This window comes from Osmerus eperlanus, chromosome 21 (assembly GCF_963692335.1).
Source record: "Osmerus eperlanus chromosome 21, fOsmEpe2.1, whole genome shotgun sequence".
Lineage (NCBI taxonomy): Eukaryota > Metazoa > Chordata > Actinopteri > Osmeriformes > Osmeridae > Osmerus > Osmerus eperlanus.
The window spans coordinates 11,858,564-11,885,190 of NC_085038.1; the positions used below are offsets into that span (position 1 = coordinate 11,858,564).

The 26,627-nt window shown below is 47.9% G+C and overlaps 53 non-coding genes across 53 annotated transcripts; all 53 read right to left on the reverse strand.

Moving 5' to 3' along the window:
- Positions 1–128: 128 nt before the first annotated feature.
- trnaa-cgc (transfer RNA alanine (anticodon CGC)) lies at positions 129–201 on the reverse strand. The gene has a single exon. It is a non-coding gene; the product is annotated as a tRNA-Ala (tRNA).
- Positions 202–355: 154 nt separating this feature from the next.
- Positions 356–428, reverse strand: trnaa-agc (transfer RNA alanine (anticodon AGC)). The gene has a single exon. It is a non-coding gene; the product is annotated as a tRNA-Ala (tRNA).
- A 508-nt stretch (positions 429–936) lies between these two features.
- On the reverse strand, positions 937–1,009 carry trnaa-ugc (transfer RNA alanine (anticodon UGC)). The gene has a single exon. It is a non-coding gene; the product is annotated as a tRNA-Ala (tRNA).
- Positions 1,010–1,162: 153 nt separating this feature from the next.
- trnaa-ugc (transfer RNA alanine (anticodon UGC)) lies at positions 1,163–1,235 on the reverse strand. The gene has a single exon. It is a non-coding gene; the product is annotated as a tRNA-Ala (tRNA).
- Positions 1,236–1,510: 275 nt separating this feature from the next.
- On the reverse strand, positions 1,511–1,583 carry trnaa-cgc (transfer RNA alanine (anticodon CGC)). Its single transcript has one exon. It is a non-coding gene; the product is annotated as a tRNA-Ala (tRNA).
- Positions 1,584–2,318: 735 nt separating this feature from the next.
- Positions 2,319–2,391, reverse strand: trnaa-ugc (transfer RNA alanine (anticodon UGC)). Its single transcript has one exon. It is a non-coding gene; the product is annotated as a tRNA-Ala (tRNA).
- Positions 2,392–2,893: 502 nt separating this feature from the next.
- Positions 2,894–2,966, reverse strand: trnaa-agc (transfer RNA alanine (anticodon AGC)). Its single transcript has one exon. It is a non-coding gene; the product is annotated as a tRNA-Ala (tRNA).
- Positions 2,967–3,474: 508 nt separating this feature from the next.
- Positions 3,475–3,547, reverse strand: trnaa-agc (transfer RNA alanine (anticodon AGC)). Its single transcript has one exon. It is a non-coding gene; the product is annotated as a tRNA-Ala (tRNA).
- A 508-nt stretch (positions 3,548–4,055) lies between these two features.
- trnaa-ugc (transfer RNA alanine (anticodon UGC)) lies at positions 4,056–4,128 on the reverse strand. Its single transcript has one exon. It is a non-coding gene; the product is annotated as a tRNA-Ala (tRNA).
- A 275-nt stretch (positions 4,129–4,403) lies between these two features.
- On the reverse strand, positions 4,404–4,476 carry trnaa-cgc (transfer RNA alanine (anticodon CGC)). Its single transcript has one exon. It is a non-coding gene; the product is annotated as a tRNA-Ala (tRNA).
- Positions 4,477–4,630: 154 nt separating this feature from the next.
- Positions 4,631–4,703, reverse strand: trnaa-agc (transfer RNA alanine (anticodon AGC)). The gene has a single exon. It is a non-coding gene; the product is annotated as a tRNA-Ala (tRNA).
- A 508-nt stretch (positions 4,704–5,211) lies between these two features.
- On the reverse strand, positions 5,212–5,284 carry trnaa-ugc (transfer RNA alanine (anticodon UGC)). Its single transcript has one exon. It is a non-coding gene; the product is annotated as a tRNA-Ala (tRNA).
- Positions 5,285–5,559: 275 nt separating this feature from the next.
- trnaa-cgc (transfer RNA alanine (anticodon CGC)) lies at positions 5,560–5,632 on the reverse strand. Its single transcript has one exon. It is a non-coding gene; the product is annotated as a tRNA-Ala (tRNA).
- Positions 5,633–6,019: 387 nt separating this feature from the next.
- Positions 6,020–6,092, reverse strand: trnaa-ugc (transfer RNA alanine (anticodon UGC)). Its single transcript has one exon. It is a non-coding gene; the product is annotated as a tRNA-Ala (tRNA).
- Positions 6,093–6,594: 502 nt separating this feature from the next.
- trnaa-agc (transfer RNA alanine (anticodon AGC)) lies at positions 6,595–6,667 on the reverse strand. Its single transcript has one exon. It is a non-coding gene; the product is annotated as a tRNA-Ala (tRNA).
- A 508-nt stretch (positions 6,668–7,175) lies between these two features.
- trnaa-agc (transfer RNA alanine (anticodon AGC)) lies at positions 7,176–7,248 on the reverse strand. Its single transcript has one exon. It is a non-coding gene; the product is annotated as a tRNA-Ala (tRNA).
- Positions 7,249–7,756: 508 nt separating this feature from the next.
- On the reverse strand, positions 7,757–7,829 carry trnaa-ugc (transfer RNA alanine (anticodon UGC)). Its single transcript has one exon. It is a non-coding gene; the product is annotated as a tRNA-Ala (tRNA).
- A 275-nt stretch (positions 7,830–8,104) lies between these two features.
- Positions 8,105–8,177, reverse strand: trnaa-cgc (transfer RNA alanine (anticodon CGC)). The gene has a single exon. It is a non-coding gene; the product is annotated as a tRNA-Ala (tRNA).
- Positions 8,178–8,331: 154 nt separating this feature from the next.
- Positions 8,332–8,404, reverse strand: trnaa-agc (transfer RNA alanine (anticodon AGC)). Its single transcript has one exon. It is a non-coding gene; the product is annotated as a tRNA-Ala (tRNA).
- A 508-nt stretch (positions 8,405–8,912) lies between these two features.
- On the reverse strand, positions 8,913–8,985 carry trnaa-ugc (transfer RNA alanine (anticodon UGC)). The gene has a single exon. It is a non-coding gene; the product is annotated as a tRNA-Ala (tRNA).
- A 275-nt stretch (positions 8,986–9,260) lies between these two features.
- On the reverse strand, positions 9,261–9,333 carry trnaa-cgc (transfer RNA alanine (anticodon CGC)). The gene has a single exon. It is a non-coding gene; the product is annotated as a tRNA-Ala (tRNA).
- A 387-nt stretch (positions 9,334–9,720) lies between these two features.
- trnaa-agc (transfer RNA alanine (anticodon AGC)) lies at positions 9,721–9,793 on the reverse strand. The gene has a single exon. It is a non-coding gene; the product is annotated as a tRNA-Ala (tRNA).
- A 274-nt stretch (positions 9,794–10,067) lies between these two features.
- Positions 10,068–10,140, reverse strand: trnaa-cgc (transfer RNA alanine (anticodon CGC)). Its single transcript has one exon. It is a non-coding gene; the product is annotated as a tRNA-Ala (tRNA).
- A 154-nt stretch (positions 10,141–10,294) lies between these two features.
- On the reverse strand, positions 10,295–10,367 carry trnaa-agc (transfer RNA alanine (anticodon AGC)). Its single transcript has one exon. It is a non-coding gene; the product is annotated as a tRNA-Ala (tRNA).
- A 508-nt stretch (positions 10,368–10,875) lies between these two features.
- On the reverse strand, positions 10,876–10,948 carry trnaa-ugc (transfer RNA alanine (anticodon UGC)). Its single transcript has one exon. It is a non-coding gene; the product is annotated as a tRNA-Ala (tRNA).
- A 154-nt stretch (positions 10,949–11,102) lies between these two features.
- On the reverse strand, positions 11,103–11,175 carry trnaa-agc (transfer RNA alanine (anticodon AGC)). Its single transcript has one exon. It is a non-coding gene; the product is annotated as a tRNA-Ala (tRNA).
- Positions 11,176–11,450: 275 nt separating this feature from the next.
- Positions 11,451–11,523, reverse strand: trnaa-agc (transfer RNA alanine (anticodon AGC)). Its single transcript has one exon. It is a non-coding gene; the product is annotated as a tRNA-Ala (tRNA).
- A 1,083-nt stretch (positions 11,524–12,606) lies between these two features.
- trnaa-agc (transfer RNA alanine (anticodon AGC)) lies at positions 12,607–12,679 on the reverse strand. Its single transcript has one exon. It is a non-coding gene; the product is annotated as a tRNA-Ala (tRNA).
- Positions 12,680–13,187: 508 nt separating this feature from the next.
- On the reverse strand, positions 13,188–13,260 carry trnaa-ugc (transfer RNA alanine (anticodon UGC)). Its single transcript has one exon. It is a non-coding gene; the product is annotated as a tRNA-Ala (tRNA).
- Positions 13,261–13,414: 154 nt separating this feature from the next.
- trnaa-agc (transfer RNA alanine (anticodon AGC)) lies at positions 13,415–13,487 on the reverse strand. The gene has a single exon. It is a non-coding gene; the product is annotated as a tRNA-Ala (tRNA).
- Positions 13,488–13,762: 275 nt separating this feature from the next.
- Positions 13,763–13,835, reverse strand: trnaa-agc (transfer RNA alanine (anticodon AGC)). The gene has a single exon. It is a non-coding gene; the product is annotated as a tRNA-Ala (tRNA).
- A 1,083-nt stretch (positions 13,836–14,918) lies between these two features.
- Positions 14,919–14,991, reverse strand: trnaa-ugc (transfer RNA alanine (anticodon UGC)). The gene has a single exon. It is a non-coding gene; the product is annotated as a tRNA-Ala (tRNA).
- A 154-nt stretch (positions 14,992–15,145) lies between these two features.
- On the reverse strand, positions 15,146–15,218 carry trnaa-agc (transfer RNA alanine (anticodon AGC)). Its single transcript has one exon. It is a non-coding gene; the product is annotated as a tRNA-Ala (tRNA).
- Positions 15,219–15,493: 275 nt separating this feature from the next.
- trnaa-agc (transfer RNA alanine (anticodon AGC)) lies at positions 15,494–15,566 on the reverse strand. Its single transcript has one exon. It is a non-coding gene; the product is annotated as a tRNA-Ala (tRNA).
- Positions 15,567–15,841: 275 nt separating this feature from the next.
- On the reverse strand, positions 15,842–15,914 carry trnaa-cgc (transfer RNA alanine (anticodon CGC)). Its single transcript has one exon. It is a non-coding gene; the product is annotated as a tRNA-Ala (tRNA).
- A 2,103-nt stretch (positions 15,915–18,017) lies between these two features.
- On the reverse strand, positions 18,018–18,090 carry trnaa-agc (transfer RNA alanine (anticodon AGC)). Its single transcript has one exon. It is a non-coding gene; the product is annotated as a tRNA-Ala (tRNA).
- A 160-nt stretch (positions 18,091–18,250) lies between these two features.
- trnaa-ugc (transfer RNA alanine (anticodon UGC)) lies at positions 18,251–18,323 on the reverse strand. Its single transcript has one exon. It is a non-coding gene; the product is annotated as a tRNA-Ala (tRNA).
- Positions 18,324–19,271: 948 nt separating this feature from the next.
- On the reverse strand, positions 19,272–19,344 carry trnaa-ugc (transfer RNA alanine (anticodon UGC)). Its single transcript has one exon. It is a non-coding gene; the product is annotated as a tRNA-Ala (tRNA).
- Positions 19,345–20,006: 662 nt separating this feature from the next.
- Positions 20,007–20,079, reverse strand: trnaa-ugc (transfer RNA alanine (anticodon UGC)). Its single transcript has one exon. It is a non-coding gene; the product is annotated as a tRNA-Ala (tRNA).
- Positions 20,080–20,354: 275 nt separating this feature from the next.
- Positions 20,355–20,427, reverse strand: trnaa-cgc (transfer RNA alanine (anticodon CGC)). Its single transcript has one exon. It is a non-coding gene; the product is annotated as a tRNA-Ala (tRNA).
- A 155-nt stretch (positions 20,428–20,582) lies between these two features.
- On the reverse strand, positions 20,583–20,655 carry trnaa-ugc (transfer RNA alanine (anticodon UGC)). Its single transcript has one exon. It is a non-coding gene; the product is annotated as a tRNA-Ala (tRNA).
- A 154-nt stretch (positions 20,656–20,809) lies between these two features.
- Positions 20,810–20,882, reverse strand: trnaa-agc (transfer RNA alanine (anticodon AGC)). The gene has a single exon. It is a non-coding gene; the product is annotated as a tRNA-Ala (tRNA).
- Positions 20,883–21,281: 399 nt separating this feature from the next.
- Positions 21,282–21,354, reverse strand: trnaa-ugc (transfer RNA alanine (anticodon UGC)). The gene has a single exon. It is a non-coding gene; the product is annotated as a tRNA-Ala (tRNA).
- Positions 21,355–22,222: 868 nt separating this feature from the next.
- On the reverse strand, positions 22,223–22,295 carry trnaa-cgc (transfer RNA alanine (anticodon CGC)). The gene has a single exon. It is a non-coding gene; the product is annotated as a tRNA-Ala (tRNA).
- Positions 22,296–22,570: 275 nt separating this feature from the next.
- trnaa-cgc (transfer RNA alanine (anticodon CGC)) lies at positions 22,571–22,643 on the reverse strand. Its single transcript has one exon. It is a non-coding gene; the product is annotated as a tRNA-Ala (tRNA).
- Positions 22,644–22,797: 154 nt separating this feature from the next.
- trnaa-ugc (transfer RNA alanine (anticodon UGC)) lies at positions 22,798–22,870 on the reverse strand. Its single transcript has one exon. It is a non-coding gene; the product is annotated as a tRNA-Ala (tRNA).
- A 1,095-nt stretch (positions 22,871–23,965) lies between these two features.
- Positions 23,966–24,038, reverse strand: trnaa-cgc (transfer RNA alanine (anticodon CGC)). The gene has a single exon. It is a non-coding gene; the product is annotated as a tRNA-Ala (tRNA).
- Positions 24,039–24,192: 154 nt separating this feature from the next.
- Positions 24,193–24,265, reverse strand: trnaa-ugc (transfer RNA alanine (anticodon UGC)). The gene has a single exon. It is a non-coding gene; the product is annotated as a tRNA-Ala (tRNA).
- A 502-nt stretch (positions 24,266–24,767) lies between these two features.
- Positions 24,768–24,840, reverse strand: trnaa-cgc (transfer RNA alanine (anticodon CGC)). The gene has a single exon. It is a non-coding gene; the product is annotated as a tRNA-Ala (tRNA).
- Positions 24,841–24,994: 154 nt separating this feature from the next.
- On the reverse strand, positions 24,995–25,067 carry trnaa-ugc (transfer RNA alanine (anticodon UGC)). The gene has a single exon. It is a non-coding gene; the product is annotated as a tRNA-Ala (tRNA).
- Positions 25,068–25,342: 275 nt separating this feature from the next.
- trnaa-cgc (transfer RNA alanine (anticodon CGC)) lies at positions 25,343–25,415 on the reverse strand. The gene has a single exon. It is a non-coding gene; the product is annotated as a tRNA-Ala (tRNA).
- A 154-nt stretch (positions 25,416–25,569) lies between these two features.
- On the reverse strand, positions 25,570–25,642 carry trnaa-ugc (transfer RNA alanine (anticodon UGC)). The gene has a single exon. It is a non-coding gene; the product is annotated as a tRNA-Ala (tRNA).
- Positions 25,643–26,268: 626 nt separating this feature from the next.
- On the reverse strand, positions 26,269–26,341 carry trnaa-ugc (transfer RNA alanine (anticodon UGC)). Its single transcript has one exon. It is a non-coding gene; the product is annotated as a tRNA-Ala (tRNA).
- Positions 26,342–26,627: the final 286 nt, after the last annotated feature.

Here is a 26,627-nt window from a genome sequence, read left to right on the forward strand (position 1 = left end):
GAGCTAACTGGCACTTCCCTTGCTCCTACCTGGGAGAGTTGAATCGTCCCACACTTTGGAGCTGCTTTTCCGAAACACGTGCAAAGGTTGTTGTGGAACGGAGCTCCATTTTTCAATGAAAAAGCTGTTGGAGAATGCGGGCATCGATCCCGCTGCCTCTCGCATGCGAAGCAAGCGCTCTACCACTTGAGCTAATTCCCCCATATTAAGCTCCTTGTTGGGGAACTTGTTAGCATCAGCATGCGGACCCAAATTGTATTAGGCCAATCGTGTCGTCATCCTTCATGCCAATGCGTTTCTTGTAAATGTTGCTTTGGAAAGAAACTAAATCTTGCCAGTTAAACAGCATCACCTATGGAGGATGCGGGCATCGATCCCGCTACCTCTCGCATGCTAAGCGAGCACTCTACCATTTGAGCTAATCCCCCACCTTACATGTGTGTACTTTCCTTGGAAGAGTTAAAAACTGCTCAGTCTTGAGTCACAATCGACAATCTGGCTCGACTGCAATTTGAATCTCACAGGGATTGCGAGTATCGATTCCCCTGCATATGACAGGCAAAGGAAGCGCTGCAGCATTTGAGCTAACTGGCACATCCCTTGCTCCTACCTGGGAGAGTTGAATCGTCCCACACTTTGGAGCTGCTTTTCCGAAACACGTGCAAAGTTTGTTGTGGAACGGAGCTCCATTTTTCAATGAAAAAGCTGTTGGAGAATGCGGGCATCGATCCCGCTGCCTCTCGCATGCGAAGCAAACGCTCTACCACTTGAGCTAATTCCCCCATATTAATCTCCTTGTTGGGGAACTTGTTAGCATCAGCATGCGGACCCAAATTGTATTAGGCCAATCGTGTCGTCTTCCTTCATGCCAATGCGATTCTTGTAAATGTTGCTTTGGAAAGAAACTAAATCTTGCCAGTTAAACAGCATCACCTATGGAGGATGCGGGCATCGATCCCGCTACCTCTCGCATGCAAAGCGAGCGCTCTACCATTTGAGCTAATCCCCCATGTTGAGTTCCTCGTTGGGGAACTTGTTAGCATCAGCATGCGGACCCAAATTGTATTAGGCCAATCGTGTCGTCATCCTTCATGCCAATGCGATTCTTGTAAATGTTGCTTTGGAAAGAAACTAAATCTTGCCAGTTAAACAGCATCACCTATGGAGGATGCGGGCATCGATCCCGCTACCTCTCGCATGCAAAGCGAGCGCTCTACCATTTGAGCTAATCCCCCATGTTGAGTTCCTCGTTGGGGAACTTGTGAGCGTCAGCATGAGTACAGTTTGGTTCGACTGCTTACTTGACATAAATTTAAATCTCACAGGGATTGCGAGTATCGATTCCCCTGCATATGACAGGCAAAGGAAGCGCTGCAGCATTTGAGCTAACTGGCACTTCCCTTGCTCCTACCTGGGAGAGTTGAATCGTCCCACACTTTGGAGCTGCTTTTCCGAAACACGTGCAAAGGTTGTTGTGGAACGGAGCTCCATTTTTCAATGAAAAAGCTGTTGGAGAATGCGGGCATCGATCCCGCTGCCTCTCGCATGCGAAGCAAGCGCTCTACCACTTGAGCTAATTCCCCCATATTAAGCTCCTTGTTGAGGAACTTGTTAGCATCAGCATGCGGACCCAAATTATATTAGGCCAATCGTGTCGTCATCCTTCATGCCAATGCGATTCTTGTAAATGTTGCTTTGGAAAGAAACTAAATTTTGCCAGTTAAACAGCATCACCTATGGAGGATGCGGGCATCGATCCTGCTACCTCTCGCATGCTAAGCGAGCACTCTACCATTTGAGCTAATCCCCCACCTTACATGTGTGTACTTTCCTTGGAAGAGTTAAAAACTGCTCAGTCTTGAGTCACAATCGACAATCTGGCTCGACTGCAATTTGAATCGCACAGGGATTGCGAGTACCGATTCCCCTGCATATGACAGGCAAAGGAAGCGCTGCAGCATTTGAGCTAACTGGCACTTCCCTTGCTCCTACCTGGGAGATTTGAATCGTCCCACACTTTGGAGCTGCTTTTCCGAAACAAGTGCAAAGGTTGTTGTGGAACGGAGCTCCATTTTTCAATGAAAAAGCTGTTAGAGAATGCGGGCATCGATCCCGCTGCCTCTCGCATGCGAAGCAAGCGCTCTACCGCTTGAGCTAATTCCACCATATTAAGCTCCTTGTTGGGGAACTTGTTAGCATCAGCATGCGGACCCAAATTGTATTAGGCCAATCGTGTCGTCATCCTTCATGCCAATGCGATTCTTGTAAATGTTGCTTTGGAAAGAAACTAAATCTTGCCAGTTAAACAGCATCACCTATGGAGGATGCGGGCATCGATCCCGCTACCTCTCGCATGCAAAGCGAGCGCTCTACCATTTGAGCTAATCCCCCATGTTGAGTTCCTCGTTGGGGAACTTGTGAGCGTCAGCATGAGTACAGTTTGGTTCAACTGCTTACTTGACATCAATTTGAATCTCACAGGGATTGCGAGTATCGATTCCCCTGCATATGACAGGCAAAGGAAGCGCTGCAGCATTTGAGCTAACTGGCACTTCCCTTGCTCCTACCTGGGAGAGTTGAATCGTCCCACACTTTGGAGCTGCTTTTCTGAAACACGTGCAAAGGTTGTTGTGGAACGGAGCTCCATTTTTCAATGAAAAAGCTGTTGGAGAATGAGGGCATCGATCCCGCTGCCTCTCGCATGCGAAGCAAGCGCTCTACCACTTGAGCTAATTCCCCCATATTAAGCTCCTTGTTGGGGAACTTGTTAGCATCAGCATGCGGACCCAAATTGTATTAGGCCAATCGTGTCGTCATCCTTCATGCCAATGCGATTCTTGTAAATGTTGCTTTGGAAAGAAACTAAATCTTGCCAGTTAAACAGCATCACCTATGGAGGATGCGGGCATCGATCCCGCTACCTCTCGCATGCTAAGCGAGCACTCTACCATTTGAGCTAATCCCCCACCTTACATGTGTGTACTTTCCTTGGAAGAGTTAAAAACTGCTCAGTCTTGAGTCACAATCGACAATCTGGCTCGACTGCAATTTGAATCTCACAGGGATTGCGAGTATCGATTCCCCTGCATATGACAGGCAAAGGAAGCGCTGCAGCATTTGAGCTAACTGGCACTTCCCTTGCTCCTACCTGGGAGAGTTGAATCGTCCCACACTTTGGAGCTGCTTTTCCGAAACACGTGCAAAGTTTGTTGTGGAACGGAGCTCCATTTTTCAATGAAAAAGCTGTTGGAGAATGCGGGCATCGATCCCGCTGCCTCTCGCATGCGAAGCAAACGCTCTACCACTTGAGCTAATTCCCCCATATTAATCTCCTTGTTGGGGAACTTGTTAGCATCAGCATGCGGACCCAAATTGTATTAGGCCAATCGTGTCGTCATCCTTCATGCCAATGCGATTCTTGTAAATGTTGCTTTGGAAAGAAACTAAATCTTGCCAGTTAAACAGCATCACCTATGGAGGATGCGGGCATCGATCCCGCTACCTCTCGCATGCTAAGCGAGCACTCTACCATTTGAGCTAATCCCCCACCTTACATGTGTGTACTTTCCTTGGAAGAGTTAAAAACTGCTCAGTCTTGAGTCACAATCGACAATCTGGCTCGACTGCAATTTGAATCTCACAGGGATTGCGAGTATCGATTCCCCTGCATATGACAGGCAAAGGAAGCGCTGCAGCATTTGAGCTAACTGGCACTTCCCTTGCTCCTACCTGGGAGAGTTGAATCGTCCCACACTTTGGAGCTGCTTTTCCGAAACACGTGCAAAGTTTGTTGTGGAACGGAGCTCCATTTTTCAATGAAAAAGCTGTTGGAGAATGCGGGCATCGATCCCGCTGCCTCTCGCATGCGAAGCAAACGCTCTACCACTTGAGCTAATTCCCCCATATTAATCTCCTTGTTGGGGAACTTGTTAGCATCAGCATGCGGACCCAAATTGTATTAGGCCAATCGTGTCGTCTTCCTTCATGCCAATGCGATTCTTGTAAATGTTGCTTTGGAAAGAAACTAAATCTTGCCAGTTAAACAGCATCACCTATGGAGGATGCGGGCATCGATCCCGCTACCTCTCGCATGCAAAGCGAGCGCTCTACCATTTGAGCTAATCCCCCATGTTGAGTTCCTCGTTGGGGAACTTGTGAGCGTCAGCATGAGTACAGTTTGGTTCGACTGCTTACTTGACATCAATTTAAATCTCACAGGGATTGCGAGTATCGATTCCCCTGCATATGACAGGCAAAGGAAGCGCTGCAGCATTTGAGCTAACTGGCACTTCCCTTGCTCCTACCTGGGAGAGTTGAATCGTCCCACACTTTGGAGCTGCTTTTCCGAAACACGTGCAAAGGTTGTTGTGGAACGGAGCTCCATTTTTCAATGAAAAAGCTGTTGGAGAATGCGGGCATCGATCCCGCTGCCTCTCGCATGCGAAGCAAGCGCTCTACCACTTGAGCTAATTCCCCCATATTAAGCTCCTTGTTGGGGAACTTGTTAGCATCAGCATGCGGACCCAAATTGTATTAGGCCAATCGTGTCGTCATCCTTCATGCCAATGCGTTTCTTGTAAATGTTGCTTTGGAAAGAAACTAAATCTTGCCAGTTAAACAGCATCACCTATGGAGGATGCGGGCATCGATCCCGCTACCTCTCGCATGCTAAGCGAGCACTCTACCATTTGAGCTAATCCCCCACCTTACATGTGTGTACTTTCCTTGGAAGAGTTAAAAACTGCTCAGTCTTGAGTCACAATCGACAATCTGGCTCGACTGCAATTTGAATCTCACAGGGATTGCGAGTATCGATTCCCCTGCATATGACAGGCAAAGGAAGCGCTGCAGCATTTGAGCTAACTGGCACTTCCCTTGCTCCTACCTGGGAGAGTTGAATCGTCCCACACTTTGGAGCTGCTTTTCCGAAACACGTGCAAAGTTTGTTGTGGAACGGAGCTCCATTTTTCAATGAAAAAGCTGTTGGAGAATGCGGGCATCGATCCCGCTGCCTCTCGCATGCGAAGCAAACGCTCTACCACTTGAGCTAATTCCCCCATATTAATCTCCTTGTTGGGGAACTTGTTAGCATCAGCATGCGGACCCAAATTGTATTAGGCCAATCGTGTCGTCTTCCTTCATGCCAATGCGATTCTTGTAAATGTTGCTTTGGAAAGAAACTAAATCTTGCCAGTTAAACAGCATCACCTATGGAGGATGCGGGCATCGATCCCGCTACCTCTCGCATGCAAAGCGAGCGCTCTACCATTTGAGCTAATCCCCCATGTTGAGTTCCTCGTTGGGGAACTTGTGAGCGTCAGCATGAGTACAGTTTGGTTCGACTGCTTACTTGACATCAATTTAAATCTCACAGGGATTGCGAGTATCGATTCCCCTGCATATGACAGGCAAAGGAAGCGCTGCAGCATTTGAGCTAACTGGCACTTCCCTTGCTCCTACCTGGGAGAGTTGAATCGTCCCACACTTTGGAGCTGCTTTTCCGAAACACGTGCAAAGGTTGTTGTGGAACGGAGCTCCATTTTTCAATGAAAAAGCTGTTGGAGAATGCGGGCATCGATCCCGCTGCCTCTCGCATGCGAAGCAAGCGCTCTACCACTTGAGCTAATTCCCCCATATTAAGCTCCTTGTTGGGGAACTTGTTAGCATCAGCATGCGGACCCAAATTGTATTAGGCCAATCGTGTCGTCATCCTTCATGCCAATGCGTTTCTTGTAAATGTTGCTTTGGAAAGAAACTAAATCTTGCCAGTTAAACAGCATCACCTATAGAGGATGCGGGCATCGATCCCACTATCTCTCGCATGCTAAGCGAGCGCTCTACCATTTGAGCTAATCCCCCACCTTACATGTGTGTACTTTCCTTGGAAGAGTTAAAAACTGCTCAGTCTTGAGTCACAATCGACAATCTGGGTCGACTGCAATTTGAATATCACAGGGATTGCGAGTATCGATTCCCCTGCGTAAGAAACTCAATCTTGCCAGTTAAACAGCATCACCTATGGAGGATGCGGGCATCGATCCCGCTACCTCTCGCATGCAAAGCGAGCGCTCTACCATTTGAGCTAATCCCCCATGTTGAGTTCCTCATTGGGGAACTTGTGAGCGTCAGCATGAGTACAGTCTGGTTCGACTGCTTACTTGACATCAATTTGAATCTCAAAGGGATTGCGAGTATCGATTCCCCTGCATATGACAGGCAAAGGAAGCGCTGCAGCATTTGAGCTAACTGGCACTTCCCTTGCTCCTACCTGGGAGAGTTGAATCGTCCCACACTTTGGAGCTGCTTTTCTGAAACACGTGCAAAGGTTGTTGTGGAACGGAGCTCCATTTTTCAATGAAAAAGCTGTTGGAGAATGAGGGCATCGATCCCGCTGCCTCTCGCATGCGAAGCAAGCGCTCTACCACTTGAGCTAATTCCCCCATATTAAGCTCCTTGTTGGGGAACTTGTTAGCATCAGCATGCGGACCCAAATTGTATTAGGCCAATCGTGTCGTCATCCTTCATGCCAATGCGATTCTTGTAAATGTTGCTTTGGAAAGAAACTAAATCTTGCCAGTTAAACAGCATCACCTATGGAGGATGCGGGCATCGATCCCGCTACCTCTCGCATGCTAAGCGAGCACTCTACCATTTGAGCTAATCCCCCACCTTACATGTGTGTACTTTCCTTGGAAGAGTTAAAAACTGCTCAGTCTTGAGTCACAATCGACAATCTGGCTCGACTGCAATTTGAATCTCACAGGGATTGCGAGTATCGATTCCCCTGCATATGACAGGCAAAGGAAGCGCTGCAGCATTTGAGCTAACTGGCACTTCCCTTGCTCCTACCTGGGAGAGTTGAATCGTCCCACACTTTGGAGCTGCTTTTCCGAAACACGTGCAAAGTTTGTTGTGGAACGGAGCTCCATTTTTCAATGAAAAAGCTGTTGGAGAATGCGGGCATCGATCCCGCTGCCTCTCGCATGCGAAGCAAACGCTCTACCACTTGAGCTAATTCCCCCATATTAATCTCCTTGTTGGGGAACTTGTTAGCATCAGCATGCGGACCCAAATTGTATTAGGCCAATCGTGTCGTCATCCTTCATGCCAATGCGATTCTTGTAAATGTTGCTTTGGAAAGAAACTAAATCTTGCCAGTTAAACAGCATCACCTATGGAGGATGCGGGCATCGATCCCGCTACCTCTCGCATGCTAAGCGAGCACTCTACCATTTGAGCTAATCCCCCACCTTACATGTGTGTACTTTCCTTGGAAGAGTTAAAAACTGCTCAGTCTTGAGTCACAATCGACAATCTGGCTCGACTGCAATTTGAATCTCACAGGGATTGCGAGTATCGATTCCCCTGCATATGACAGGCAAAGGAAGCGCTGCAGCATTTGAGCTAACTGGCACTTCCCTTGCTCCTACCTGGGAGAGTTGAATCGTCCCACACTTTGGAGCTGCTTTTCCGAAACACGTGCAAAGTTTGTTGTGGAACGGAGCTCCATTTTTCAATGAAAAAGCTGTTGGAGAATGCGGGCATCGATCCCGCTGCCTCTCGCATGCGAAGCAAACGCTCTACCACTTGAGCTAATTCCCCCATATTAATCTCCTTGTTGGGGAACTTGTTAGCATCAGCATGCGGACCCAAATTGTATTAGGCCAATCGTGTCGTCTTCCTTCATGCCAATGCGATTCTTGTAAATGTTGCTTTGGAAAGAAACTAAATCTTGCCAGTTAAACAGCATCACCTATGGAGGATGCGGGCATCGATCCCGCTACCTCTCGCATGCAAAGCGAGCGCTCTACCATTTGAGCTAATCCCCCATGTTGAGTTCCTCGTTGGGGAACTTGTGAGCGTCAGCATGAGTACAGTTTGGTTCGACTGCTTACTTGACATCAATTTAAATCTCACAGGGATTGCGAGTATCGATTCCCCTGCATATGACAGGCAAAGGAAGCGCTGCAGCATTTGAGCTAACTGGCACTTCCCTTGCTCCTACCTGGGAGAGTTGAATCGTCCCACACTTTGGAGCTGCTTTTCCGAAACACGTGCAAAGGTTGTTGTGGAACGGAGCTCCATTTTTCAATGAAAAAGCTGTTGGAGAATGCGGGCATCGATCCCGCTGCCTCTCGCATGCGAAGCAAGCGCTCTACCACTTGAGCTAATTCCCCCATATTAAGCTCCTTGTTGGGGAACTTGTTAGCATCAGCATGCGGACCCAAATTGTATTAGGCCAATCGTGTCGTCATCCTTCATGCCAATGCGTTTCTTGTAAATGTTGCTTTGGAAAGAAACTAAATCTTGCCAGTTAAACAGCATCACCTATGGAGGATGCGGGCATCGATCCCGCTACCTCTCGCATGCTAAGCGAGCACTCTACCATTTGAGCTAATCCCCCACCTTACATGTGTGTACTTTCCTTGGAAGAGTTAAAAACTGCTCAGTCTTGAGTCACAATCGACAATCTGGCTCGACTGCAATTTGAATCTCACAGGGATTGCGAGTATCGATTCCCCTGCATATGACAGGCAAAGGAAGCGCTGCAGCATTTGAGCTAACTGGCACTTCCCTTGCTCCTACCTGGGAGAGTTGAATCGTCCCACACTTTGGAGCTGCTTTTCCGAAACACGTGCAAAGTTTGTTGTGGAACGGAGCTCCATTTTTCAATGAAAAAGCTGTTGGAGAATGCGGGCATCGATCCCGCTGCCTCTCGCATGCGAAGCAAACGCTCTACCACTTGAGCTAATTCCCCCATATTAATCTCCTTGTTGGGGAACTTGTTAGCATCAGCATGCGGACCCAAATTGTATTAGGCCAATCGTGTCGTCTTCCTTCATGCCAATGCGATTCTTGTAAATGTTGCTTTGGAAAGAAACTAAATCTTGCCAGTTAAACAGCATCACCTATGGAGGATGCGGGCATCGATCCCGCTACCTCTCGCATGCAAAGCGAGCGCTCTACCATTTGAGCTAATCCCCCATGTTGAGTTCCTCGTTGGGGAACTTGTGAGCGTCAGCATGAGTACAGTTTGGTTCGACTGCTTACTTGACATCAATTTAAATCTCACAGGGATTGCGAGTATCGATTCCCCTGCATATGACAGGCAAAGGAAGCGCTGCAGCATTTGAGCTAACTGGCACTTCCCTTGCTCCTACCTGGGAGAGTTGAATCGTCCCACACTTTGGAGCTGCTTTTCCGAAACACGTGCAAAGGTTGTTGTGGAACGGAGCTCCATTTTTCAATGAAAAAGCTGTTGGAGAATGCGGGCATCGATCCCGCTGCCTCTCGCATGCGAAGCAAGCGCTCTACCACTTGAGCTAATTCCCCCATATTAAGCTCCTTGTTGGGGAACTTGTTAGCATCAGCATGCGGACCCAAATTGTATTAGGCCAATCGTGTCGTCATCCTTCATGCCAATGCGTTTCTTGTAAATGTTGCTTTGGAAAGAAACTAAATCTTGCCAGTTAAACAGCATCACCTATAGAGGATGCGGGCATCGATCCCACTATCTCTCGCATGCTAAGCGAGCGCTCTACCATTTGAGCTAATCCCCCACCTTACATGTGTGTACTTTCCTTGGAAGAGTTAAAAACTGCTCAGTCTTGAGTCACAATCGACAATCTGGGTCGACTGCAATTTGAATATCACAGGGATTGCGAGTATCGATTCCCCTGCGTAAGAAACTCAATCTTGCCAGTTAAACAGCATCACCTATGGAGGATGCGGGCATCGATCCCGCTACCTCTCGCATGCTAAGCGAGCGCTCTACCATTTGAGCTAATCCCCCATGTTGAGTTCCTCGTTGGGGATCTTGTGAGCGTCAGCATGAGTACAGTCTGGTTCGACTGCTTACTTGACATCAATTTGAATCTCAAAGGGATTGCGAGTATCGATTCCCCTGCATATGATAGCAAAGGAAGCGCTGCAGCATTTGAGCTAACTCGCACTTCCCTTGCTTCTACCTGGGAGAGTTGAATTGTCCCACACTTTGGAGCTGCTTTTCCGAAACACGTGCAAAGGTTGTTGTGGAACGGAGCTCCATTTTTCAATGAAAAAGCTGTTGGAGAATGCGGGCATCGATCCCGCTGCCTCTCGCATGCGAAGCAAGCGCTCTACCACTTGAGCTAATTCCCCCATATTAAGCTCCTTGTTGGGGAACTTGTTAGCATCAGCATGCGGACCCAAATTGTATTAGGCCAATCGTGTCGTCATCCTTCATGCCAATGCGATTCTTGTAAATGTTGCTTTGGAAAGAAACTAAATCTTGCCAGTTAAACAGCATCACCTATGGAGGATGCGGGCATCGATCCCGCTACCTCTCGCATGCTAAGCGAGCACTCTACCATTTGAGCTAATCCCCCACCTTACATGTGTGAACTTTCCTTGGAAGAGTTAAAAACTGCTCAGTCTTGAGTCACAATCGACAATCTGGCTCGACTGCAATTTGAATCTCACAGGGATTGCGAGTATCGATTCCCCTGCATATGACAGGCAAAGGAAGCGCTGCAGCATTTGAGCTAACTGGCACTTCCCTTGCTCCTACCTGGGAGAGTTGAATCGTCCCACACTTTGGAGCTGCTTTTCCGAAACACGTGCAAAGGTTGTTGTGGAATGGAGCTCCATTTTTCAATGAAAAAGCTGTTGGAGAATGCGGGCATCGATCCCGCTGCCTCTCGCATGCGAAGCAAACGCTCTACCACTTGAGCTAATTCCCCCATATTAAGCTCCTTGTTGGGGAACTTGTTAGCATCAGCATGCGGACCCAAATTGTATTAGGCCAATCGTGTCGTCATCCTTCATGCCAATGCGATTCTTGTAAATGTTGCTTTGGAAAGAAACTAAATCTTGCCAGTTAAACAGCATCACCTATGGAGGATGCGGGCATCGATCCCGCTACCTCTCGCATGCAAAGCGAGCGCTCTACCATTTGAGCTAATCCCCCATGTTGAGTTCCTCGTTGGGGAACTTGTGAGCGTCAGCATGAGTACAGTCTGGTTCGACTGCTTACTTGACATCAATTTGAATCTCACAGGGATTCTTAGTATCGATTCCCCTGCGTAAGAAACTAAATCTTGCCAGTTAAACAGCATCACCTATGGAGGATGCGGGCATCGATCCCGCTACCTCTCGCATGCTAAGCGAGCGCTCTACCATTTGAGCTAATCCCCCATGTTGAGTTCCTCGTTTGGGATCTTGTGAGCGTCAGCATGAGTACAGTCTGGTTCGACTGCTTACTTGACATCAATTTGAATCTCAAAGGGATTGCGAGTATCGATTCCCCTGCATATGACAGGCAAAGGAAGCGCTGCAGCATTTGAGCTAACTCGCACTTCCCTTGCTTCTACCTGGGAGAGTTGAATTGTCCCACACTTTGGAGCTGCTTTTCCGAAACACGTGCAAAGGTTGTTGTGGAACGGAGCTCCATTTTTCAATGAAAAAGCTGTTGGAGAATGCGGGCATCGATCCCGCTGCCTCTCGCATGCTAAGCGAGCGCTCTACCATTTGAGCTAATCCCCCATGTTGAGTTCCTCGTTGGGGATCTTGTGAGCGTCAGCATGAGTACAGTCTGGTTCGACTGCTTACTTGACATCAATTTGAATCTCAAAGGGATTGCGAGTATCGATTCCCCTGCATATGACAGGCAAAGGAAGCGCTGCAGCATTTGAGCTAACTCGCACTTCCCTTGCTTCTACCTGGGAGAGTTGAATTGTCCCACACTTTGGAGCTGCTTTTCCGAAACACGTGCAAAGGTTGTTGTGGAACGGAGCTCCATTTTTCAATGAAAAAGCTGTTGGAGAATGCGGGCATCGATCCCGCTGCCTCTCGTATGCGAAGCAAACGCTCTACCACTTGAGCTAATTCCCCCATATTAAGCTCCTTGTTGGGGAACTTGTTAGCATCAGCATGCGGACCCAAATTGTATTAGGCCAATCGTGTCGTCATCCTTCATGCCAATGCGATTCTTGTAAATGTTGCTTTGGAAAGAAACTAAATCTTGCCAGTTAAACAGCATGACCTATGGAGGATGCGGGCATCGATCCCGCTACCTCTCGCATGCTAAGCTAGCACTCTACCATTTGAGCTAATCCCCCACCTTACATGTGTGAACTTTCCTTGGAAGAGTTAAAAACTGCTCAGTCTTGAGTCACAATCGACAATCTGGCTCGACTGCAATTTGAATCGCACAGGGATTGCGATTATCGATTCCCCTGCATATGACAGGCAAAGGAAGCGCTGCAGCATTTGAGCTAACTGGCACTTCCCTTGCTCCTACCTGGGAGAGTTGAATCGTCCCACACTTTGGAGCTGCTTTTCCGAAACACGTGCAAAGGTTGTTGTGGAACGGAGCTCCATTTTTCAATGAAAAAGCTGTTGGAGAATGCGGGCATCGATCCCGCTGCCTCTCGTATGCGAAGCAAACGCTCTACCACTTGAGCTAATTCCCCCATATTAAGCTCCTTGTTGGGGAACTTGTTAGCATCAGCATGCGGACCCAAATTGTATTAGGCCAATCGTGTCGTCATCCTTCATGCCAATGCGATTCTTGTAAATGTTGCTTTGGAAAGAAACTAAATCTTGCCAGTTAAACAGCATCACCTATGGAGGATGCGGGCATCGATCCCGCTACCTCTCGCATGCTAAGCGAGCACTCTACCATTTGAGCTAATCCCCCACCTTACATGTGTGAACTTTCCTTGGAAGAGTTAAAAACTGCTCAGTCTTGAGTCACAATCGACAATCTGGCTCGACTGCAATTTGAATCTCACAGGGATTGCGAGTATCGATTCCCCTGCATATGACAGGCAAAGGAAGCGCTGCAGCATTTGAGCTAACTGGCACTTCCCTTGCTCCTACCTGGGAGAGTTGAATCGTCCCACACTTTGGAGCTGCTTTTCCGAAACACGTGCAAAGGTTGTTGTGGAATGGAGCTCCATTTTTCAATGAAAAAGCTGTTGGAGAATGCGGGCATCGATCCCGCTGCCTCTCGCATGCGAAGCAAACGCTCTACCACTTGAGCTAATTCCCCCATATTAAGCTCCTTGTTGGGGAACTTGTTAGCATCAGCATGCGGACCCAAATTGTATTAGGCCAATCGTGTCGTCATCCTTCATGCCAATGCGATTCTTGTAAATGTTGCTTTGGAAAGAAACTAAATCTTGCCAGTTAAACAGCATCACCTATGGAGGATGCGGGCATCGATCCCGCTACCTCTCGCATGCAAAGCGAGCGCTCTACCATTTGAGCTAATCCCCCATGTTGAGTTCCTCGTTGGGGAACTTGTGAGCGTCAGCATGAGTACAGTCTGGTTCGACTGCTTACTTGACATCAATTTGAATCTCACAGGGATTCTTAGTATCGATTCCCCTGCGTAAGAAACTAAATCTTGCCAGTTAAACAGCATCACCTATGGAGGATGCGGGCATCGATCCCGCTACCTCTCGCATGCTAAGCGAGCGCTCTACCATTTGAGCTAATCCCCCATGTTGAGTTCCTCGTTTGGGATCTTGTGAGCGTCAGCATGAGTACAGTCTGGTTCGACTGCTTACTTGACATCAATTTGAATCTCAAAGGGATTGCGAGTATCGATTCCCCTGCATATGACAGGCAAAGGAAGCGCTGCAGCATTTGAGCTAACTCGCACTTCCCTTGCTTCTACCTGGGAGAGTTGAATTGTCCCACACTTTGGAGCTGCTTTTCCGAAACACGTGCAAAGGTTGTTGTGGAACGGAGCTCCATTTTTCAATGAAAAAGCTGTTGGAGAATGCGGGCATCGATCCCGCTGCCTCTCGCATGCTAAGCGAGCGCTCTACCATTTGAGCTAATCCCCCATGTTGAGTTCCTCGTTGGGGATCTTGTGAGCGTCAGCATGAGTACAGTCTGGTTCGACTGCTTACTTGACATCAATTTGAATCTCAAAGGGATTGCGAGTATCGATTCCCCTGCATATGACAGGCAAAGGAAGCGCTGCAGCATTTGAGCTAACTCGCACTTCCCTTGCTTCTACCTGGGAGAGTTGAATTGTCCCACACTTTGGAGCTGCTTTTCCGAAACACGTGCAAAGGTTGTTGTGGAACGGAGCTCCATTTTTCAATGAAAAAGCTGTTGGAGAATGCGGGCATCGATCCCGCTGCCTCTCGTATGCGAAGCAAACGCTCTACCACTTGAGCTAATTCCCCCATATTAAGCTCCTTGTTGGGGAACTTGTTAGCATCAGCATGCGGACCCAAATTGTATTAGGCCAATCGTGTCGTCATCCTTCATGCCAATGCGATTCTTGTAAATGTTGCTTTGGAAAGAAACTAAATCTTGCCAGTTAAACAGCATGACCTATGGAGGATGCGGGCATCGATCCCGCTACCTCTCGCATGCTAAGCTAGCACTCTACCATTTGAGCTAATCCCCCACCTTACATGTGTGAACTTTCCTTGGAAGAGTTAAAAACTGCTCAGTCTTGAGTCACAATCGACAATCTGGCTCGACTGCAATTTGAATCTCACAGGGATTGCGAGTATCGATTCCCCTGCATATGACAGGCAAAGGAAGCGCTGCAGCATTTGAGCTAACTGGCACTTCCCTTGCTCCTACCTGGGAGAGTTGAATCGTCCCACACTTTGGAGCTGCTTTTCCGAAACACGTGCAAAGGTTGTTGTGGAACGGAGCTCCATTTTTCAATGAAAAAGCTGTTGGAGAATGCGGGCATCGATGCCGCTGCCTCTCGCATGCGAAGCAAACGCTCTACCACTTGAGCTAATTCCCCCATATTAAGCTCCTTGTTGGGGAACTTGTTAGCATCAGCATGCGGACCCAAATTGTATTAGGCCAATCGTGTCGTCATCCTTCATGCCAATGCGATTCTTGTAAATGTTGCTTTGGAAAGAAACTAAATCTTGCCAGTTAAACAGCATCACCTATGGAGGATGCGGGCATCGATCCCGCTACCTCTCGCATGCAAAGCGAGCGCTCTACCATTTGAGCTAATCCCCCATGTTGAGTTCCTCGTTGGGGAACTTGTGAGCGTCAGCATGAGTACAGTCTGGTTCGACTGCTTACTTGACATCAATTTGAATCTCACAGGGATTCTTAGTATCGATTCCCCTGCGTAAGAAACTAAATCTTGCCAGTTAAACAGCATCACCTATGGAGGATGCGGGCATCGATCCCGCTACCTCTCGCATGCTAAGCGAGCGCTCTACCATTTGAGCTAATCCCCCATGTTGAGTTCCTCGTTTGGGATCTTGTGAGCGTCAGCATGAGTACAGTCTGGTTCGACTGCTTACTTGACATCAATTTGAATCTCAAAGGGATTGCGAGTATCGATTCCCCTGCATATGACAGGCAAAGGAAGCGCTGCAGCATTTGAGCTAACTCGCACTTCCCTTGCTTCTACCTGGGAGAGTTGAATTGTCCCACACTTTGGAGCTGCTTTTCCGAAACACGTGCAAAGGTTGTTGTGGAACGGAGCTCCATTTTTCAATGAAAAAGCTGTTGGAGAATGCGGGCATCGATCCCGCTGCCTCTCGCATGCTAAGCGAGCGCTCTACCATTTGAGCTAATCCCCCATGTTGAGTTCCTCGTTGGGGATCTTGTGAGCGTCAGCATGAGTACAGTCTGGTTCGACTGCTTACTTGACATCAATTTGAATCTCAAAGGGATTGCGAGTATCGATTCCCCTGCATATGACAGGCAAAGGAAGCGCTGCAGCATTTGAGCTAACTCGCACTTCCCTTGCTTCTACCTAGGAGAGTTGAATTGTCCCACACTTTGGAGCTGCTTTTCCGAAACACGTGCAAAGGTTGTTGTGGAACGGAGCTCCATTTTTCAATGAAAAAGCTGTTGGAGAATGCGGGCATCGATCCCGCTGCCTCTCGCATGCGAAGCAAGCGCTCTACCACTTGAGCTAATTCCCCCATATTAAGCTCCTTGTTGGGGAACTTGTTAGCATCAGCATGAGGACCCAAATAGTATCAGGCCAATCGTGTCGTCATCCTTCATGCCAATGCGATTCTTGTAAATGTTGCTTTGGAAAGAAACTAAATCTTGCCAGTTAAACAGCATCACCTATGGAGGATGCGAGCATCGATCTCGCTACCTCTCGCATGCTAAGCGAGCGCTCTAACATTTGAGCTAATCCCCCACCTTGCATGTGTGTACTTTCCTTGGAAGAGTTAAAAACTGCTCAGTCTTGAGTCACAATCGACAATCTGGCTCGACTGCAATTTGAATCGCACAGGGATTGCGAGTATCTATTCCCCTGCGTAAGAAACTAAATCTTCCCAGTTAAACAGCATCACCTATGGAGGATGCGGGCATCGATCCCACTAACTCGCACATGCAAAGCAAGCGCTCTACCACTTGAGCTAATTCCCCGATATTAAGCTCCTCGTTGGGGAACTTGTTAGCATCAGCATGAGAACCCAAATTGTATTAGGCCAATTGTGTTGTCATCCTTCATGCCAATGCGATTCTTGTAAATGTTTTTTTGGAAAGAAACTAAATCTTGCTAGTTAAACAGCATCACCTATGGAGCATCGATCCCGCTACCTCTCGCATGCTAAGCGAGCGCTCTACCATTTGAGCTAATCCCCCATGTTGAGTCCCTCTATGGGGAACTTGTGAGCGTCAGCATGAGTACAGTCTGGTTCGACTGCTTACTTGACATCAATTTGAATCTCACAGGGATTGCGGGTATCGATTCCCCTGCGTAAGAAACTAAATCTTGCCAGTTAAACAGCATCACCTATGGAGGATGGGGGCATTGATCCTGCTACCTCTCGCATGCTAAGCGAGCGCTCTACCATTTGAGCTAATCCACCACCTTACATGTGTGTACTTTCCTTGGAAGAGTTAAAAACTGCTCAGTCTTGAGTCACAATCGACAATCTGGCTCGACTGCTTACTTGACATCAATTTGAATCTCACAGGGATTGCGAGTATCGATTCCCCTCCGTAAGAAACTAAATCTTGCCAGTTAAACAGCATCGATCCCGCTACCTCTCGCATGCTAAGCGAGCGCTCTACCATTTGAGCTAATCCCCCATGTTGAGTCCCTCGTTGGGGAACTTGTGAGCGTCAGCATGAGTACAGTCTGGTTCTACTGCTTACTTGACATCAATTTGAATCTCACAGGGATTGCGGGTATCGATTCCCCTGCGTAAGAAACTAAATCTTGCCAGTTAAACAGCATCACTTATGGAGGATGCGGGCATCGATCCCGCTAACTCGCGAATGCAAAGCGAGCGCGCTACCATTTGAGCTAATCCCCCACCTTACATGTGTGTACTTTCCTTGGAAGAGTTAAAAACTGCTCAGTCTTGAGTCACAATCGACAATCTGGCTCGACTGCTTACTTGACATCAATTTGAATCTCACAGGGATTGCGAGTATCGATTCCCCTGCTTAAGAAACTAAATCTTGCCAGTTAAACAGCATCACCTATGGAGGATGCGGGCATCGATCCCGCTACCTCTCGCATGCAAAGCGATCGCTCTAACATTTGAGCTAATCCCCTATGTTGAGTTCCTCGTTGGGGAACTTGTGAGCGTCAGCATGAGTACAGTCTGGTTCGACTGCTTACTTGACATCAATTTGAATCTCACAGGGATTGCGAGTATCGATTCCCCTGCATATGACAGGCAAAGGAAGCGCTGCAGCATTTGAGCTAACTGGCACTTCCCTTGCTCCTACCTGGGAGAGTTGAATCGTCCCACACTTTGGAGCTGCTTTTCCGAAACACGTGCAAAGGTTGTTGTGGAACGGAGCTCCATTTTTCAATGAAAAAGCTGTTGGAGAATGCGGGCATCTATCCCGCTGCCTCTCGCATGCGAAGCAAGCGCTCTACCACTTGAGCTAATTCCCCCATATTAAGCTCCTTGTTGGGGAACTTGTTAGCATCAGCATGCGGACCCAAATTGTATTAGGCCAATCGTGTCGTCATCCTTCATGCCAATGCGATTCTTGTAAATGTTGCTTTGGAAAGAAACTAAATCTTGCCAGTTAAACAGCATCACCTATGGAGGATGCGGGCATCGATCCCGCTACCTCTCGCATGCTAAGCGAGCGCTCTACCATTTGAGCTAATCCCCCACCTTACATGTGTGTACTTTCCTTGGAAGAGTTAAAAACTGCTCAGTCTTGAGTCACAATCGACAATCTGGGTCGACTGCAATTTGAATCTCACAGGGATTGCGAGTATCGATTCCCCTGCGTAAGAAACTAAATCTTGCCAGTTAAACAGCATCACCTATGGAGGATGCGGGCATCGATCCCGCTACCTCTCGCATGCAAAGCGAGCGCTCTACCATTTGAGCTAATCCCCCATGTTGAGTTCCTCATTGGGGAACTTGTGAGCGTCAGCATGAGTACAGTCTGGTTCGACTGCTTACTTGACATCAATTTGAATCTCACAGGGATTCTTAGTATCGATTCCCCTGCGTAAGAAACTAAATCTTGCCAGTTAAACAGCATCACCTATGGAGGATGCAGGCATCGATGCCGCTACCTCTCGCATGCTAAGCGAGCGCTCTACCATTTGAGCTAATCCCCCATGTTGAGTTCCTCGTTGGGGATCTTGTGAGCGTCAGCATGAGTACAGTCTGGTTCGACTGCTTACTTGACATCAATTTGAATCTCAAAGGGATTGCGAGTATCGATTCCCCTGCATATGACAGGCAAAGGAAGCGCTGCAGCATTTGAGCTAACTGGCACTTCCCTTGCTCCTACCTGGGAGAGTTGAATCGTCCCACACTTTGGAGCTGCTTTTCCGAAACACGTGCAAAGGTTGTTGTGGAACTGAGCTCCATTTTTCAATGAAAAAGCTGTTGGAGAATGCGGGCATCGATCCCGCTGCCTCTCGCATGCAAAGCAAGCGCTCTACCACTTGAGCTAATTCCACCATATTAAGCTCCTCGTTGGGGAACTTGTTAGCATCAGCATGAGAACCCAAATTGTATTAGGCCAATTGTGTTGTCATCCTTCATGCCAATGCGATTCTTGTAAATGTTTTTTTGGAAAGAAACTAAATCTTGCCAGTTAAACAGCATCACCTATGGAGCATCGATCCCGCTACCTCTCGCATGCTAAGCGAGCGCTCTACCATTTGAGCTAATCCCCCATGTTGAGTCCCTCTATGGGGAACTTGTGAGCGTCAGCATGAGTACAGTCTGGTTCGACTGCTTACTTGACATCAATTTGAATCTCACAGGGATTGCGGGTATCGATTCCCCTGCGTAAGAAACTAAATCTTGCCAGTTAAACAGCATCACCTATGGAGGATGCGGGCATCGATCCCGCTACCTCTCGCATGCAAAGCAAGCGCTCTACCATTTGAGCTAATCCCCCACCTTACATGTGTGTCCTCTCCTTGGAAGAGTTAAAAACTGCTCAGTCTTGAGTCACAATCGACAATCTGGCTTGAATGCTTACTTGACATCAATTTGAATCTCACAGGGATTGCGAGTATCGATTCCCCTGCGTAAGAAACTAAATCTTGCCAGTTAAACAGCATCACCTATGGAGGATGCGGGCATCGATCCCGCTAACTCGCGCATGCAAAGCGAGCGCGCTACCATTTGAGCTAATCCCCCACCTTACATGTGTGTACTTTCCTTGGAAGAGTTAAAAACTGCTCAGTCTTGAGTCACAATCGACAATCTGGCTCGACTGCTTACTTGACATCAATTTGAATCTCACAGGGATTGCGAGTATCGATTCCCCTGCGTAAGAAACTAAATCTTGCCAGTTAAACAGCATCACCTATGGAGGATGCGGGCATCGATCCCGCTAACTCGCGCATGCAAAGCGAGCGCGCTACCATTTGAGCTAATCCCCCACCTTACATGTGTGTACTTTCCTTGGAAGAGTTAAAAACTGCTCAGTCTTGAGTCACAATCGAAAATCTGGCTCGACTGCTTACTTGACATCAATTTGAATCTCACAGGGATTGCGAATATCGATTCCCCTGCTTAAGAAACTAAACCTTGCCAGTTAAACAGCATCACCTATGGAGGATGCGGGCATCGATCCCGCTACCTCTCGCATGCAAAGCGAGCGCTCTACCATTTGAGCTAATCCCCCATGTTGAGTTCCTCGTTGGGGAACTTGTGAGCGTCAGCATGAGTACAGTCTGGTTCGACTGCTTACTTGACATCAATTTGAATCTCACAGGGATTGCGAGTATCGATTCCCCTGCATATGACAGGCAAAGGAAGCGCTGCAGCATTTGAGCTAACTCGCACTTCCCTTGCTTCTACCTGGGAGAGTTGAATCGTCCCACACTTTGGAGCTGCTTTTCAGAAACACGTGCAAAGGTTGTTGTGGAACGGAACTCAATTTTTCAATGAAAAAGCTGTTGGAGAATGCGGGCATCGATCCCGCTGCCTCTCGCATGCGAAGCAAGCGCTCTACCACTTGAGCTAATTCCCCCAATATAAAGCTCCTCGTTGGGGAACTTGTTAGCATCAGCATGAGGTCCCAAATTGTATTAGGCCAATCGTGTCGTCATCCTTCATGCCAATGCGATTCTTGTAAATGTTACTTTGGAAAGAAACTAAATCTTGCCAGTTAAACAGCATCACCTATGGAGGATGCGGGCATCGATCCCGCTACCTCTCGCATGCAAAGCGAGCGCTCTACCATTTGAGCTAATCCCCCATGTTGAGTTCCTCGTTGGGGAACTTGTGAGCGTCAGCATGAGTACAGTCTGGTTCGACTGCTTACTTGACATCAATTTGAATCTCACAGGGATTGCGAGTATCGATTCCCCTGTGTAAGAAACTAAATCTTGCCAGTTAAACAGCATCACCTATGGAGGATGCGGGCATTGATCCCGCTATCTCTCGCATGCTAAGCGAGCGCTCTACCATTTGAGCTAATCCCCCATGTAGAGTTCCTCGTTGGGGAACTTGTGAGCGTCAGCATGAGTACAGTCTGGTTCGACTGCTTACTTGACATCAATTTGAATCTCACAGGGATTGCGAGTATCGATTCCCCTGTGTAAGAAACTAAATCTTGCCAGTTAAACAGCATCACCTATGGAGGATGCGGGCATCGATCCCGCTAACTATCGCATGCAAAGCGAGCGCGCTACCATTTGAGCTAATCCCCCACCTTACATGTGTGTACTTTCCTTGGAAGAGTTAAAAACTGCTCAGTCTTGAGTCACAATCGACAATCTGGCTCGACTGCTTACTTGACATCAATTTGAATCTCACAGGGATTGCGAGTATCGATTCCCCTGCTTAAGAAACTAAATCTTGCCAGTTAAACAGCATCACCTATGGAGGATGCGGGCATCGATCCCGCTACCTCTCGCATGCAAAGCGAGCGCTCTACCATTTGAGCTAATCCCCCATATTGAGTTCCTCGTTGGGGAACTTGTGAGCGTCAGCATGAGTACAGTCTGGTTCGACTGCTTACTTGACATCAATTTGAATCTCACAGGGATTGCGAGTATCGATTCCCCTGCATATGACAGGCAAAGGAAGCACTGCAGCATTTGAGCTAACTCGCACTTCCCTTGCTTCTACCTGGGAGAGTTGAATTGTCACACACTTTGGAGCTGCTTTTCATAAACACGTGCAAAGGTTGTTGTGGAACGGAGCTCCATTTTTCAATGAAAAAGCTGTTGGAGAATGCGGGCATCGATCTCGCTGCCTCTCGAATGCGAAGCAAGCGCTCTACCACTTGAGCTAATTCCCCCATATTAAGCTCCTCGTTGGGGAACTTGTTAGCATCAGCATGAGGACCCAAATTGTATTAGGCCAATCGTGTCGTCATCCTTCATGCCAATGCGATTCTTGTAAATGTTACTTTGGAAAGAAACTAAATCTTCCCAGTTAAACAGCATCACCTATGGAGGATAAGGGCATCGATCCCAGTACCTCTCGCATGCTAAGCGAGCGCTCTACCATTTGAGCTAATCCCCCACCTTACACGTGTGTACTTTCCTTGGAAGAGTTAAAAACTGCTCAGTCTTGAGTCACAATCGACAATCTGGCTCGACTGCTTACTTGACATCAATTTGAATCTCACAGAGATTGCGAGTATCGATTCCCCTGCATATGACAGGCAAAGGAAGCGCTGCAGCATTTGAGCTAACTGGCACATCCTTTGCTCCTACCTGGGAGAGTTGAATCGTCCCACACTTTGGAGCTTCTTTTCCGAAACACGTGCAAAGGTTGTTGTGGAACGGAGCTCCATTTTTCAATGAAAAAGCTGTTGGAGAATGCGGGCATCGATCCCGCTGCCTCTCGCATGCGAAGCAAGCGCTCTACCACTTGAGCTAATTCCCCATGTTGAGTTCCTCGTTGGGGAACTTGTGAGCGTCAGCATGAGTACAGTCTGTTTCGACTGCTTACTTGACATCAATTTGAATCTCACAGGGATTGCGAGTATCGATTCCCCTGCATATGACAGGCAAAGGAAGCGCTGCAGCATTTGAGCTAACTCGCACTTCCCTTGCTTCTACCTGGGAGAGTTGAATTGTCCCACACTTTGGAGCTGCTTTTCAGAAACACGTGCAAAGGTTTTTGTGGAACGGAGCTCCATTTTTCAATGAAAAAGCTGTTGGAGAATGCGGGCATCGATCCCGCTGCCTCTCGCATGCGAAGCAAGCGCTCTACCACTTGAGCTAATTCCCCCATATTAAGCTCCTCGTTGGGGAACTTGTTAGCATCAGCATGAGGACCCAAATTGTATTAGGCCAATCGTGTCGTCATCCTTCATGCCAATGCGATTCTTGTAAATGTTACTTTGGAAAGAAACTAAATCTTGCCAGTTAAACAGCATCACCTATGGAGGATGCGGGCATCGATCCCGCTACCTCTCGCATGCAAAGCGAGCGCTCTACCATTTGAGCTAATCCCCCATGTTGAGTTCCTCGTTGGGGAACTTGTGAGCGTCAGCATGAGTACAGTCTGGTTCGACTGCTTAATTGACATCAATTTGAATCTCACAGGGATTGCGAGTATCGATTCCCCTGCGTAAGAAACTAAATCTTGCCAGTTAAACAGCATCACCTATGGAGGATGCGGGCATCCATCCCGCTACCTCTCGCATGCTAAGCGAGCGCTCTACCATTTGAGCTAATCCCCCATGTTGAGTTCCTCGTTGGGGAACTTGTGAGCGTCAGTATGAGTACAATCTGGTTCGACTGCTTACTTGACATCAATTTGAATCTCACAGGGATTGCGAGTATCGATTCCCCTGCATATGACAGGCAAAGGAAGCACTGCAGCATTTGAGCTAACTCGCACTTCCCTTGCTTCTACCTGGGAGAGTTGAATTGTCCCACACTTTGGAGCTGCTTTTCATAAACACGTGCAAAGGTTGTTGTGGAACGGAGCTCCATTTTTCAATGAAAAAGCTGTTGGAGAATGCGGGCATCGATCTCGCTGCCTCTCGAATGCGAAGCAAGCGCTCTACCACTTGAGCTAATTCCCCCATATTAAGCTCCTCGTTGGGGAACTTGTTAGCATCAGCATGAGGACCCAAATTGTATTAGGCCAATCGTGTCGTCATCCTTCATGCCAATGCGATTCTTGTAAATGTTACTTTGGAAAGAAACTAAATCTTCCCAGTTAAACAGCATCACCTGTGGAGGATAAGGGCATCGATCCCAGTACCTCTCGCATGCTAAGCGAGCGCTCTACCATTTGAGCTAATCCCCCACCTTACACGTGTGTACTTTCCTTGGAAGAGTTAAAAACTGCTCAGTCTTGAGTCACAATCGACAATCTGGCTCGACTGCTTACTTGACATCAATTTGAATCTCACAGAGATTGCGAGTATCGATTCCCCTGCATATGACAGGCAAAGGAATCGCAGCAGCATTTGAGCTAACTGGCACATCCTTTGCTCCTACCTGGGAGAGTTGAATCGTCCCACACTTTGGAGCTTCTTTTCCGAAACACGTGCAAAGGTTGTTGTGGAACGGAGCTCCATTTTTCAATGAAAAAGCTGTTGGAGAATGCGGGCATCGATCCCGCTGCCTCTCGCATGCGAAGCAAGCGCTCTACCACTTGAGCTAATTCCCCCATATTAAGCTCCTCGTTGGGGAACTTGTTAGCATCAGCATGAGGACCCAAATTGTATTAGGCCAATCGTGTCGTCATCCTTCATGCCAATGCAATTCTTGTAAATGTTACTTTGGAAAGAAACTAAATCTTCCCAGTTAAACAGCATCACCTATGGAGGATGCGGGCATCGATCCCGCTACCTCTCGCATGCAAAGCGAGCGCTCTACCATTTGAGCTAATCCCCCATGTTGAGTTCCTCGTTGGGGAACTTGTGAGCGTCAGCATGAGTACAGTTTGGTTCGACTGCTTAATTGACATCAATTTGAATCTCACAGGGATTGCGAGTATCGATTCCCCTGCGTAAGAAACTAAATCTTGCCAGTTAAACAGCATCACCTATGGAGGATGCGGGCATCCATCCCGCTACCTCTCGCATGCTAAGCGAGCGCTCTACCATTTGAGCTAATCCCCCATGTTGAGTTCCTCGTTGGGGAACTTGTGAGCGTCAGCATGAGTACAGTCTGGTTCGACTGCTTACTTGACATCAATTTGAATCTCACAGGGATTGCGAGTATCGATTCCCCTGCATATGACAGGCAAAGGAAGCGCTGCAGCATTTGAGATAACTCGCACTTCCCTTGCTTCTACCTGGGAGAGTTGAATTGTCCCACACTTTGGAGCTGCTTTTCCGAAACACGTGCAAAGGTTGTTGTGGAACGGAGCTCCATTTTTCAATGAAAAAGCTGTTGGAGAATGCGGGCATCGATCCCGCTGCCTCTCGCATGCGAAGCAAGCGCTCTACCACTTGAGCTAATTCCCCCATATTAAGCTCCTCGTTGGGGAACTTGTTAGCATCAGCATGAGGATCCAAATTGTATTAGGCCAATCGTGTCGTCATCCTTCATGCCAATGCGATTCTTGTAAATGTTACTTTGGAAAGAAACTAAATCTTCCCAGTTAAACAGCATCACCTATGGAGGATGCGGGCATCGATCCCGCTACCTCTCGCATGCAAAGCGAGCGCTCTACCATTTGAGCTAATCCCCCATGTTGAGTTCCTCGTTGGGGAACTTGTGAGCGTCAGCATGAGTACAGTCTGTTTCGACTGCTTACTTGACATCAATTTGAATCTCACAGGGATTGCGAGTATCGATTCCCCTGCATATGACAGGCAAAGGAAGCGCTGCAGCATTTGAGCTAACTCGCACTTCCCTTGCTTCTACCTGGGAGAGTTGAATTGTCCCACACTTTGGAGCTGCTTTTCAGAAACACGTGCAAAGGTTGTTGTGGAACGGAGCTCCATTTTTCAATGAAAAAGCTGTTGGAGAATGCGGGCATCGATCCCGCTGCCTCTCGCATGCGAAGCAAGCGCTCTACCACTTGAGCTAATTCCCCCATATTAAGCTCCTCGTTGGGGAACTTGTTAGCATCAGCATGAGGACCCAAATTGTATTAGGCCAATCGTGTCGTCATCCTTCATGCCAATGCGATTCTTGTAAATGTTACTTTGGAAAGAAACTAAATCTTCCCAGTTAAACAGCATCACCTATGGAGGATGCGGGCATCGATCCCGCTACCTCTCGCATGCAAAGCGAGCGCTCTACCATTTGAGCTAATCCCCCATGTTGAGTTCCTCATTGGGGAACTTGTGAGCGTCAGCATGAGTACAGTCTGGTTCGACTGCTTAATTGACATCAATTTGAATCTCACAGGGATTGCGAGTATCGATTCCCCTGCGTAAGAAACTAAATCTTGCCAGTTAAACAGCATCACCTATGGAGGATGCGGGCATCCATCCCGCTACCTCTCGCATGCTAAGCGAGCGCTCTACCATTTGAGCTAATCCCCCATGTTGAGTTCCTCGTTGGGGAACTTGTGAGCGTCAGCATGAGTACAGTCTGGTTCGACTGCTTACTTGACATCAATTTGAATCTCACAGGGATTGCGAGTATCGATTCCCCTGTGTAAGAAACTAAATCTTGCCAGTTAAACAGCATCACCTATGGAGGATGCGGGCATCGATCCCGCTAACAATCGCATGCAAAGCGAGCGCGCTACCATTTGAGCTAATCCCCCACCTTACATGTGTGTACTTTCCTTGGAAGAGTTAAAAACTGCTCAGTCTTGAGTCACAATCGACAATCTGGCTCGACTGCTTACTTGACATCAATTTGAATCTCACAGGGATTGCGAGTATCGATTCCCCTGCTTAAGAAACTAAATCTTGCCAGTTAAACAGCATCACCTATGGAGGATGCGGGCATCGATCCCGCTACCTCTCGCATGCAAAGCGAGCGCTCTACCATTTGAGCTAATCCCCCATATTGAGTTCCTCGTTGGGGAACTTGTGAGCGTCAGCATGAGTACAGTCTGGTTCGACTGCTTACTTGACATCAATTTGAATCTCACAGGGATTGCGAGTATCGATTCCCCTGCATATGACAGGCAAAGGAAGCACTGCAGCATTTGAGCTAACTCGCACTTCCCTTGCTTCTACCTGGGAGAGTTGAATTGTCACACACTTTGGAGCTGCTTTTCATAAACACGTGCAAAGGTTGTTGTGGAACGGAGCTCCATTTTTCAATGAAAAAGCTGTTGGAGAATGCG